We start from the raw sequence: 14114 nt of genomic DNA on the forward strand, positions 1-14114 counted from the left end.
CTCTAAACATGGGGGCTGATGTCAAAGAAGACAAGCATATGATGCTGAAAAACATGATGCAGGAGATCTATAACCTTCTGGAAAGCCAGCTAGAAGCAAGGCAAGATCCACTGGGGTGTCTAAAATGACAACAGATATCTATGTTTAGCCACCTTTATCATGCCCTTGAGAACTATTCAGTTTATCCTAAAGCTCATACACATTTACCAAACAGAATAGCTCTCCAGCATTCATTGTCTTTACCAGGCCTGATTCAACAGTGCAGAGGCAGATATTTTGTACTACTTCAGACACGATGGTGTGTTCTGTCTGTCCCCAGCTGACACTCCAAGAAATCACAGTTGCTGTGGTGTAGCTGTTACAGCACTCACTAGTCATCTCTCAATTTTTTGGTCAGCTCTCGGTATCTTGGGTGCTCCTAGGAATGCCAGACACCTACCAGTGGGCAACTGAACTGAGCTTATCAAAGGCTTCTTTGCTGATGTGAAAGACACTGAAGTGTAGGAACCAACATCTGGAATATTTTACCCCATGAGTGCAGCCTCACACCTCAACTCCACAAGGCTTCTCTGGGCATCTTTTGGCCAGTGGACAATCTCCTAAAAATCATAGACACAGAACTACAGTCCGGCGCTTGTAGGTATTTGAGACTCAGTCACTGGCTGCCTTTACAGTAAAAGCCTATTCTTGCAGTTGGGCTTCTCATGCTTAAGAGATCTGGGCTCCCTCTTTGAAGGCAAAAACATGCTCTGTATATCCAAAGTACACCTCCAAGGATTAGTCTTCTTACAGACATCTTCTAGTGTTCCACAAGTAGTGGTAATAATGGCTGGATAAAGGAAAAGATGAAATGCAGTTTTCCAGTACTTTCATTATTCAGTGCACTGTTTAACTGGCAAAATATGCAGATAATTCAAGGGTAAACACAGTCCTTTCAGTGTATCAAACTAATCATACCCAAACATTTCTGTCTTTCTGTGAAATAGTTAATGTTTGGAGCCGGGAAGATAATGCAAATGAAAACTATTATGCAGAGTTTGTTTAGATTTGGGGGTTTTCTTTTTAATCCCCCTTTTCAGGATATTTTTTTTAGTCCAGATAAAAAGTTCATCCAGCATCCTTTCTCCTTCGTATTTATCTAAGATGTTTATTTCTTAATTTTAACTCATGTCACATTATGTATCACAATTTCCACCAGTCTTCCTTCCCCTTTGTCTTTTTTCTAACCGTGTTGGAACATTGACTTACAGCCCTTTGGTTACCCAAGAAGTGTCCAGTGGCAGAAATGAAATATGATTCTATTATAAAAATACTGTTTCAGAATGTATATGTGCAAAAAAGATGAATTAAGATTAAATGTGCATTCCTGTTTTTTTTTTAATGTTTCCTAATTTTGAATGCTTACCTTTATATTTTAATATTCTTTCAATGCAGTACTGCTGGATATGATAAAACATTGGAATGAATGCAGAAGTATAAGGCAAAATTGAATGGTTGTTAACAATTAGACTGGATCATTTTAAGGATGAAACCTCCATTACCCATAATTTAATGAGATCGTAGCATAACTATTACTAGTTTTGAAAACAGAGTTCTCAACTTCTTTTTGGTTATGAATTCTATGTAACCTGCAAATTTTATTTGTTTTTCCTTTTTCTTTAAAAAAGGGAAGGCGAGGGGAGGGGAGACAAAGGAAGGGAAAAGAATGGAGGGGAAATTTCCTAAGTTTTATGTTTCAGAAAAAAAACATGAAAAATAAAGAAAAAGAAAGTGAGGCAATTAAGACTTGAATGAAAGGAACCACTTAATAAACTGCATTCATTTTTGAGCTGAACTCATCACACTGGCTTGTGATATATGACTATAAATGACTAGTATTGGTTAAGTTCTCTTCTCTCTGTTAACAATGTCTAGATCATGGTGACTAGAAAACAGAAGCACTTTTGATTACAACTTGACTATACTCTCTCTGTGTTGGTTAGGATCAGTAAAAGTTCAACACCAGATGCTTTGGGCACAGACACCTGAAATCATTTAACAGTACAAAGAGAATTCTGATGCTAATGAGGGCTAAAAATTGGATTCACAAGTTTACAGAGTACACCAAACTGAACAAAATTGTCAGCATAACATTTAAATTACTTTTTTGATAAGCTTGGCTATTTACAAATCATCAGACAATTACATCTTCCAAAAACTATTTAACATCAATTCACTCTGCCTTTTCAACAGTGCACTTGACTAATTCCAAATAAATTGAAAAAAATTACCTTGCAGATTGCAAGAAACTGACCAAAAACAATTGCTACAGTTTGAAATTGCGTATCGTTAAACGAACTCTGCATAATAGTTTTCATTTGCATTATCTTCCCGGCTCCAAACATTAACTATTTCACAGAAAGACAGAAATGTTTGGGTATGATTAGTTTGATACACTGAAAGGACTGTGTTTACCCTTGAATTATCTGCATATTTTGCCAGTTAAACAGTGCACTGAATAATGAAAGTACTGGAAAACTGCATTTCATCTTTTCCTTTATCCAGCCATTATTACCACTACTTGTGGAACACTAGAAGATGTCTGTAAGAAGACTAATCCTTGGAGGTGTACTTTGGATATACAGAGCATGTTTTTGCCTTCAAAGAGGGAGCCCAGATCTCTTAAGCATGAGAAGCCCAACTGCAAGAATAGGCTTTTACTGTAAAGGCAGCCAGTGACTGAGTCTCAAATACCTACAAGCGCCGGACTGTAGTTCTGTGTCTATGATTTTTAGGAGATTGTCCACTGGCCAAAAGATGCCCAGAGAAGCCTTGTGGAGTTGAGGTGTGAGGCTGCACTCATGGGGTAAAATATTCCTTTCTAGAGAAACTAATTATGCCCTGTAAAAAAAAGTATCTTTTTGTTAAAAATTGCTACAATATTGTGATACTTTTGTAATGAAGCTTAAGTTTGTGGAGTTCCACATTCTCAACAAAAAGCTTTTGATGAGAGAACAATAGGCCATATTTTTACCTTTGTAGAAAAAGAAAAATTCTGTGAAAGTAAACACGTGAAATATTTCTACTAGCAGCTGGTGGTATGTGCCATTACCCTTTTACACTGGCTTGGACTTTTCTGCAGTACGTAGGCGTCAATCTGTGCTAATGACATTGCCTCGTTTAATTCATGGAGAGAAACAGACATTTTGAGAAGAAATTAATTTCTTTCTGATTTAAAAAAAATAGACTGAAGAGATTAATTTTACCTTATATTGTTTATTTGATTATTTCTCTCTAGTACTATGAAGTTATCTAATGTCTCATACACTGAAGAATTGGTTTGTTAGAAACATCTGTGTGCTAAATCTCTAGAGCTAAAGGGGATGCCTGTACAGTGATCAAATTACAGAATAATTTTAAGTTTATAACCATTCAGATAAGTTTAACATATGAAACAGGATAAAAGAAAAGAAAAAAAAATGTGAGCGAGAGATTGGGGCAGTTTCATTGCAACTTGCACATACCTTGACAGGAAAAATATTAGCTAGTAAAGTGCACTTTCATTTAGCAGAGAGAGCCCTAAAAAGTGCTGAGAGTCATACAAATTCAAGCAGTAAAGCAGACTTTTTCAGCAGTGAGAAAGCTGCACAAGGAGTTCTAGATTCTCTGTCATGGATGTCTCTACACCAGGAGTGTAAACTTTCTCAGAAAAAATGCTAAACATATATGAAAGGGTTAAAAACAGGAGCAATTGTGTTGTGCAAGAGGCTAGAGAGTCTGATTTGGCAATTTCTCAAAATTTAGAGTATAAACCCCCCAGTATCTATTTCTTGCCCTTTTTGTTCCACAATTTATTTCCTAATATGATATATACCAAGTTGGTGTTGAATTGTTTATTGCTCTACACATAGAACAGATGTCTGGTGGTCCCTACACACATGTATTGAAAAGTCTTACTCTGTACATTTCAGAAATAGAGTTTTAGCCAAAACAAAATAATAATAATAATAAATTTAAAAATTCTAGTCCTCACCATTTAAATTCTGTGTAAATGAATCACTGTTCTGACTTCAAAGCACCAAGCCTGAATCTGGACAACCATCTCTTAAGATCACATCCTGTCTTTCCAAACAAATACTGCTGCTTCAGGACAGCACTAGGAACACAGAGCAACGCACTTTGGTTTACTTTTCAGGACTATATTTTAATTAGAGTTGGCTAGATCTTCATTTCTATCCTCTCTTTCTTTTTATTCCTGTTTCTCCACTCCCCCCTCCTGCTGTCATAGAAGAAGATCACATGAACCACAGGTATATACATACATATATATATATATACACACACACATACGCATATACCGCAGGCATCACTGCTCTGCTGTTATGTTCTACTGCATTGAAGAAAATGAATCTTTTCAAACAGGTGAATTTTCCAACAGAAATGGACCAAACAGACTCAGTTCATTGAATAGAAAATGTAATGGTGATCTAAACCTATTACCTTCAATGGAGTCTGTGACATTTTCTTCAAGCATATTGATCTGCTGGAGAGAGAGGTGGGGGACCGAGGGAGAAAGGGAGCTTTATTTTTTTACTCACTGTGTTGCGTCAGTTATTGTAATGCTAGTCACAATGTATAAAAGACTCATAGAATCAACAGGGCTAGTCCTTTTGTAGGAGCTGCAACAAACACTTCTGCAAGGCAGAATTAAAAAGCTGCTTTAGAATGAACTGTATGTATATTTTAAAATTGCTAAGAATAGACCTATTTTTCCTTTGTTCCTCTCCAAAATTTTCCCTTGCACAATAGCCGAACTGATTTCAGCCAAACACACCCAGCACTTGTCCAATGGTCCATTCTTCTTTTGTAATTTGTAATACCTTTCAGCTAGTTAATCACATTTCTCTCCATGCATTTCTCTTTCTACTAGGCTGTTAATAGAGACTGAACTAATTTCAAATCTTATTTAACCTAATTTGGATTGGCAACATGTCCTTTAGGAAGGAAAAAAAGAACAACACCAGCCTGTTTCTTGTATATTTTGTAGTGGGTTTATTTTATTTTATTTTATTTTATTTTATTTTATTTTATTTTATTTTATTTTATTTTATTTTATTTTATTTTATTTTATTTTATTTTATTTTATTTTACTTTATTTTATTTTATTTTGTTGTAGAATCATGTCTCTAGAGATGAGCAAAGCAGCAGAGAATTCTGCCTCATTACAGAACTGACATTTGTGTTGTTGTAGTTAGGGTTATGCCAGTGTTTCTATTATAATGTAATTCCTTTGCTTTACTGAATAAAATAGCCTTTTATTTGGAAATTTTTTACATGAACAAAGTAAATTCAGGTTTTGTTCCTATACTTGTCACAATAGATATGCCATCTTTCCATTCTATAAATTTACTTTTGAATATGCTGCAAATATTTTTGTATTTAGAGAATATTAGCAAGACCTTCAAATACTTTGCAGGTAACATCACCGGTAGATATAGAAGACACATTAAAATTCTTTGGCAGGATCATCGTGCTAGTAAAGTTCTTTAATATTAACATAATATTGAGCCCATTTATTTTGGCATTATCTTAATTTGATCCATTTTGCACCTTGTCCATGGTATATATATTTTTTAATTTGTGCCAGCACATGAAGCTATTGCATTTTGTTGTAATCTGAATTTTATAATCTTGCCTATTACTTACAAGCAATCTGCTGCTACAGTTGTTCCTAGGTGTTTTTATAAACTAATTTAACATCTGTTTGTACTATGTAATGGTATCAACTTACAAATGGGCAATAGAACTTAGCATTGTTGAGAATTACCATGCAGATAGATGGAGTTACATTAGTAAAAGTAAAAACCACTCAGTATTTCATTGTAACTTCCTAAATAAGCTTTGTTATCAAGATTGTTTTATTTTCAGTAGGGCTTCTGAATTGAATGGCTAGGTTATTTACAATAAAGTATCAGCCAATATGTTTTATTTATAAATAAATAAATAAATACTTTACATCATAGTTAAATTGAGTTTTAAAGTTCCAAACCATTCTTTATCCATAATGTGATTCTGGGATCTGAAGGCATATATACAGTACGTGTTAGGAAGTGAACAAATGTAAAGTGGGAGTTAAAAAATTGCTCTGAATCATTAGAAAGATTTAATTAAGATATAAAGCCTGTAAACTTGTCTGGGCTGCACTGAGAGTAGAATTTAGCCCCCAAAAAGTATCAGCCCAGAGCACCGAGTGTATGTGTTACAAACACCTCTATTCAAATCTGTTTACTTACCTTGGCATATTTAATAGGAAAAAACATTGTCTAGTGCTGCTTATTTCCTTTGGGTCCCTACCATAAAGTGTTTCTCTTTAAATATTTGCCAAAGCTACTTGCATTACATGTGTTAAGAATTGTATCATTAGCAGAGGTATGATAGGAGCTCCTAGTGTCCACTAAGATTGAGGTCTTGTTTACCAACATGATACACATGTAGAAAGGATAAGTCTCTGCCCCAAAGAGGTGAAAAGAGGTAGGAATTGGTTCCTGTCTTTCTGGATATAAGGTTTGGTGCACAGCGAAAGGTATTTTGTTGAGGGTCATACATGTCTGTGGGGCAAACAGGAACTGTAATGCCTAACTTCATGTGTACTCAGAGCCTACAGAACATGTCACAGAGCCTTTAGAAGGCTCAACTCAGCCTACTACATTCCCATAATCCTACATCTTGTCTAGTGAGAATTCCCAGTCTTCAGGACTTAACAGTGCAAGACATCAAGGCTATGATACTTCTGGAGCCAAGATAGGGCAGTTATCTTTACTAGCTCACAGATGTAATGCAGAAACAAAAACAATATGTTCTGCTCAAGTTTGTCTCTAAAAGTCACTGTAAAAACCTACAAGATTTTATTCAGCAGAAAATGCCTAGTCTGTTGTATTTCCTCAGATAAAGGCATTTTCTGCATTGGTGTACTTTTTCATCATTGACCAGGTAGCAAAAAAATCATTCAAGGACAGTTTGGAGGGTATTAAAAATGGAATACATTGCCTTTTCCTGGATTTTGCCTTTGACCTTTCATTGTTGATTATTGCCAGAACAATAATGAAATGGTAGCTTAAGGTTTGTTTTAATGATGTTCAAGTTTAAGAAATAGAAGAGAGGGTTGTTCTCCCCCTCACACCTTGCAACTGAAGAGAGATAACAGAGGAACAGGGAAGAAAGAACCTGACAGAAGTGAGACACGCACACAAAAAAGGGGGTTTGAGGGGCTGTTCATTTTTTTTTCCCTGTTGATCATTTGCTTTCTATTTGTCAGGATTAGCACATGCATCTTTTTGTTTTATGGGAAGATATGTGTATATATGCAGTCAAGTAATCTGTATTATAAAGCTAAAAATGGCTGTGGAAGAATGGGAAACGTTTCTAATTCTATTGCTAATGCAACATGCTTTAAACTGTTCTTAAATAAACAGTAAATTAAATGCCTTAAGACAATAGAAAATGTGCCAAATATCTACAGCAGATAAAATATATCCTCTCAGAGAACTAAACATGGCATGAAACACTACTAGCATCACTTTAGAAAGTGTGACAAGAAAATAATAATCAGGAAGTGGGAAAAACAGAAGCAATAGCTAAAAATTTGTAGAGATATCCACCCATTTCATATAATGGTGTTTACTTTTCCCACCCTTTGGCCAGACATTCTCAAGCTATGAGAGAAGTATGTTGTCAGAGTATGAGAAAAGCACATCTCCAAAGGGTTACAGGGAAATGTAGGGTTAGAAAGAACAACAGAACAAATGATTGCTAGTGACTGTATCAATTTTAATACATCATTACCCTGGTTTGCTTCTGCATCTGGAGATGTGACAGTGAAGTAGGAGCCCCATGCAACCCCGTCCAATGACACAACTAGCCCTGCCGTTGCCAGGGGTTGGATGGCCTACTGAGGTTTTTCCTAAGCCAAATTGTTCCATAAGACTAGAAATACCTGATACCTTCAATGTTTCTAGAATGGGTAGTAATGTCAATTAAGATGTTGTGGCAGACTTTAGCAAGAACTATCAATCTTAATATTGATATCAAGGCCAAGGGGACTTGATTGGCCTGTACAGTCTTGTCTGAAGTCTGTGCTGCTGCAAGGCCACTAATTAGAATAAAGGCAGCATGTATTTGTTACATCTTATTTTAATGTAGACATATTCTTTGTCTTTTGCTCTCCAGTCTTCTCTCTGTTCAGAGAGTAATGGTGATAACTGTCATCTGGTCTGGCAAACCAAGTCACTTCTTCGAGAAGCATGTGGTGTGATCTTTTACTATAATGGCCCAGATTGACATGCTGCTGTAAAACATGCTGTGAGATAGCTCACTTGGCAGTTTTTAAGAGTAAAGGGTGCATTTGTCATTTTGGTCTCTATTATTCATAGTGCAAAATTTTGTAGGACTCCTAGTCACGGACTAGAGACTAGTTATGTTAGATGTCTGACATTCATATGGACATTACTTACCTGTTTTTACATCTGAACTCACAAAGAAAGTATATCCACCTCGAATACTGTGTTCAGTTTTGGGCCCCTCACCACAAGAAAGACATTGAGATGCATGTCTGAAGAAGGGCAATGTTGCTGGGGGAGGGTCTGGAGAACAAGTCTTATGAGGAGTGGCTGAGGGAACTGGGGTTGTTTAGCCTGGAGAAAAGGAGACTGCGGGGAGACCTTATCACTCTCTACAACTGCCGAAAAGGAGGTTGTAGCTCTCAAATAAGGCCACACCCTTAATCTAAATTATCACAGGCAAGTTTCAAATGAAAAACTGTGGGAGGAAGATTCATTGATTCAGAAGTGTGTAGTTTTATTGTGAGAGAAGAAAGAAATGGGTCTGAAAGCTTGTGGGGATTAGCAGGAAAGAATAACAGAACCTGCAGTGACTGCACACAACATGCTCAGAGTAATAAACAACAGTGTTATTAGCAAATATAAAGCCTCTGATAAACAATGCTGTGGTGTTTCATTCACTCTAATAGACAGGAACAGGTAATTGGGACAAATAAAGAACTGAAAACTGTCTCTAACCACCTTTCCAAGCTGCTCTTAGAACAAGTGAATCAGGTCCTGGCATGCTGCACAACTCAGCAGTAGCTTTGGAAACCAGCTTTTGTGTTTCACTAAAAGAGTATGTTCCCATTCCATTGCTAATGGAAAACAACAGAAGCTAAAGATGATCTCTTGAATTGTCAGATCTTCTATTTTTTTTCTTCTTCCTTCCTTTTTTTTTTTTTAAGTGGTAATGAGAAGCAAGGAGACAATTCCACACATTCATCAAAGAGCTTGCAGAACACCTTGGAATTTATTTCCCATTGAAGTCCCAAACATTTCAAACTATGGGCACTTTCAAAACAAAACTCAAGTTGGTTTTGGTTTTGTTTGAGTTTTTTTTTGTTTTTATCTTGCAACAGTCCTCTGCCTCTGCCCCCGCATAGAAGTTTGTGCATGGAATAGGTCATTCTATTTTCTTTTCATCCCATCTGTCCTTATCTTTCTTCTTCCTTTTCCCAGTCTTTTTTCCATCACAATTTCAGAACCAGCTAGAGATTTGCCTGGCACTAAGGGTGTTAAGGGAAATGCTGGAGTTGTTCTAACACATTTGTGTCTAGGATATTCTGAGACAGCAGGGGGGCTTTGTCACATCAGCCATATTTTAAAGTTATGACAACATTAATCTTGACATTGAATCATAATTACTCCTCACCTGGGGTTTGATGTACCCAGAATTGCCACTTGCTGCTGTGAGCAAGAGTTTCACATTAACAGTGATATAAGCCCAGGTAATGCTTAAAGTGGGAGGATAGGGGAAATGGGTCTTGGCAATTTGCTAAAGCTTTTTATATAATCTTAATAATGTAAAATGCCAGCCTAGATTTCAGTAAACCGCACACACTGAAATGTTACTGCTACAAATGCAGAGGTCTGGCAGCACAAGCTGACTTTCAGATCAAATAGATAGCAACACTTTGTAACTTCTAAATGAAAGAAAATCTTTTTCCACTGCACCGACAACTCAGATCAAGTGACAAAAACTGTACTCTGAGCAACAATCTTGCATGTGTGTGGAATAGGTTTTGTCACTCTTCATTCACATGCTGTCCTAATTTTCATTCAAGAGTTGTGCCAGTTTTACTTTAACGAAGATTCCAAATATTCCTGCTGTATAAGCACAGCCATGAAAGCATGTAAACTGAAACGGAGATACTAACAAAGGGGGTGTGTGTGAGGGGGTAGGTTAAAACACTGAGCTTTGAACTCCGTGAGCTGACTTTCAATTCCTGTTCATCACAAAGTTCCACTGTGACTTTCAGCACTAAGTTACTGGTGCTTTGGCACATTTCACCTAACTTTAAGTATTTAAGTCATACCTAAAGAACACCTACGCCTGAAAACTTGTTCTCCCTGGGTTTCTCCTGCAGTCAATTGACAAAGATGGAGAACTCAAACGAATGATTCAGATTACAGGTGGCCTGACTCTCCCTCTATCAGGAGCTTAAGTGACTAAGCATGTCAGCTAAACACCTCGACTTAGTGCAATGCATCAAAGACCCAGGACCCAATGGGATATAAGGACTTGAGTATCTAATCTAGGACTTACACAAAATGTACAGTAAGCACTTAAACTGTCATCCTTAGCTGACCCTTTATGTCCGAGGAGCTTAAAATCCTTTGCCACCTGACTTCTTTAGTTTAAAGTTCCCCAGGCACCTATAACTGTATTAAGGTTTGGCAGGGATGAGCAGCCTAACTCATACCTAATATTGATTACAATGCAGCAACCAGGATTTCTTTTGCTCAAGTCTCCTGGGGGATCTAATTCTAGGAGACAATCTTAAAAAGGCCTAATAAGCATTTATAGTAATAGGGATATCTATGCACTGCAGTGGTTTCCACCTCTCTTTTCAAGCAGATTAATGGTTGTCATCTTTTCTTTAATTTAACATCTTAGTAGCTCGAGCACTTTGAAAAGAGGCGGGAGACATGTTCAATTCCACATTTTAATGGGCTTAAGCATTTCTCCATCAAGCATGTACCAAAAAACAGGACACATGCCATTCCATTTGGAGGATAGAGAACACTGATTTTCACTCTATCTGCTGAAGCGATGGTATTGTATAATTTGAATTTTGGTGGAGAGGGACGAACACAGAGGTGTAGAGAAAAAGAAGCAAAAGGAACACTGTAACAGGAAAGTTAGGGCACTCAGTGGAGGCAGGGATAAAGCACCTTGCACTTACTGTGCAGGCCCAGTATATATTCCAACAGTAATCAACATACATACTCTATGTTCACATTATTGTTTATCCTGCAGTACTTTTCTGCATGCTGGTATCCAAAGGATCTGAAAAGTTAATCATAGATAGAATAAGAGAAATGCATAGTTACTATGTGTTCTGTTCAGGAGCTTTTTGTTTCTGCTTTTTATTTGATATTTAAACAAGATGCCTGAAAACATGCATTCTGTGGTAAGTCAGCACTGTGTCCAAACCCTGAATCTATGGCTGTAATAAAGTGGTGTTAGCATTTTAATACCCAATAGAGAAGAAAAGTTGCATGAAAAGATATACCTTGTTTAGATACCAAAGAAAGAGAGAAGCCTAGTTTTAGCCACACAACATCATGATCACTTGTATGACACTTAATGACAGCTAAATCTGCAGAGGTGCTTTCTTGACCTTACAGGTCTTTGTGTCTTCCATATGACTCTATGAGTTTAAATGGAAAACTCTTCCTTAGATGAATCAATAGTCTGGGTCCACTCTCTACTGGACATATGCTCACACTGTAACTGGCAGTATGAGCTAAAGACTGAGTATTAACTGACGAATTTTATCCATGATAAGAAACAGCCTTCCTGTATTACCCTTAAGCAACATTGGTGAGATGTGGACAAAGGCCCTACTGGTGCTGATGGAAATCCAAGCCAATATTAGCATACACAAGTAGTAAAACCATAAATATACACACTAGGTTTCATGCATGTTTGTATATATAGACAGACATACACATGCATACACAATCATTGCCCTATTAAGCTGCCCCTTGCATTGATTTTTATGCCAGTAAAACATGGATATAAAATACCAGTGTACTTAGGGAAGCATATAAGTCAGAGCATAAACAGTGAGGAAAGCTGTTGATAACTGGGACCTCAAACATTCAGTGGTGAAACCCATTGATAGACTGTATTAACCCCATGAGACATTGGTACTTGTCTTGTGACTTGCAGAGAAGGATAAATTCACTAAAAACTTGTGAGGTAGCATGTCCAGTGAATGTCATAATAAATATAATTAATAAGAACAGAAGTCTCAGTAAAATTAAATATGGTTCTTCAAGATTTCTCTGATCTATGTTTACTTTATTGACCAATCTTATCCAGTTTATTTTGATAAAACCCTTTCTATATGTGTTTAATTTCACCAAGTTTTGACTGAAAGACACATTTCACACAGCTCATATAACCACATTTGTGTAAAAAGAGCAAAAATCTGTGAAAATGTTGTCTTGGACAGGTAACTTCCTGAGGGGAGATGAACTGCAAACCATCAAAGGCAGTGAAGAACTGGACTCATGGATTTTTCCGTACTTATGTGAGACATGGTAGTTTAGAAAAAGGCAGGTGAATTTTTTTCCTGGGAATTAACTTCATCCTTCTCAGTTTCACACGGGTTCTCATTGTTTTTTTGTGTTTTCTTTAGTTTTGTAAATATCATGCTTAAATAGAAAAAGGACACAGAACAAATCTATGCAATAGAAGTTTTTCTCTTCAGCGTGATATGTTTGTATTGTAAAGAAGCACCATAAGGTTTTCAAAACCCTTAAGTCAACTAAAGAAGAAAATATTGAATAAGCACTATGATCCGTAGACAAGATCCCCATCTTTCTGATCATTATTTCAGATATGCACCATTACATTGCATCACACCAACCATCACCTTATCTTCCCCAAATCTGCCAAAATTCCCTCAAGCAATTGGAAGGATGAATAACGACAAATGTTTGTATTGAAATGTATGCCCCATTGTATTACCTTAACCAGATCTTTCAGATGGTCCTTCTATCCTGTTTCTATTATATCAAAACTTCAAAAGCACAGAGTTACATTTCTTCACAAATTGGATGAGATGTGGAATTACTGTGATGGCAGCTGAGCCACTGGAGGTTGTTATACTTGTCTCAGTCAATATAAAATGCCACTCTCTCACACACATACACTTAACTTACAATCCACAGGAGAATGAAAGAACTAAAAATGATAGCCATACGCATATCTTCTGAGTGTTTACTTATGAAAAATCTCCAAGGTTATTCAGCAGAAACACAAATATAAGGATTTGTTATATATAGTTAACAATAAGATACAAAAATATGCTGAAGCAAGCAAAGGAAATTTATCAGCCAATTTAAGGCTTCACATACAAAAGAAAGTTCCTGTTTCTTTGTAATTTCCCTTTTCGTGTGTATAATTCAAAGTGTGCATAACAGATTAATATAATCCTTGTTTGTAAAGCTACTCAATCAATTTGTTAATTGTTTTAAGGTATTTTTGCATTATCATTTCAAATAGAAATTATTATTGCTATTAAAGAGAAAGTCAGGTCCCAAATAAAGGTTTGAACTGGATTTTACTGGCACGTGTTTGGTACCAGATGAATCCTCACTGTCTTTAATGAAGCCTAATCTTAATTTAAACCCTTAATATTAAAGCAGAATAAGACCTTTCATTACCAAAGGGGCAGTTGCCCGATTTATGGCCCAAACTTTTTCCTTTCATTCTTCTCTGGGCCTTGATTTAACGCTTAAGTGCTAAATATAGAACTTGCATACTAGTGCTATTAGTTTTACTTAAATGAGAAAGGACTTTCCTCATAAGGACAGTTTCTGAAGTACTGAAGTCACTTAAAAACGTAAATCCCATTGACTTTAAATTAAACAGTAATTGGATAAAAGATATTAAATACCTGTGAAGTTGGAAAGTTGACCTTACTCAGTTAAGAGCTCTAACCACTACTCTAGGGAATTGTATTCATAATCTCAGTGGCCAAAGAAAATTAATTTAATGGAAAGTTGTCAGAGGGATGCACT

The sequence above is a fragment of the Phalacrocorax aristotelis genome, chromosome Z, assembly GCF_949628215.1.
Source record: "Phalacrocorax aristotelis chromosome Z, bGulAri2.1, whole genome shotgun sequence".
In the NCBI taxonomy this organism is placed as follows: Eukaryota; Metazoa; Chordata; class Aves; order Suliformes; family Phalacrocoracidae; genus Phalacrocorax; species Phalacrocorax aristotelis.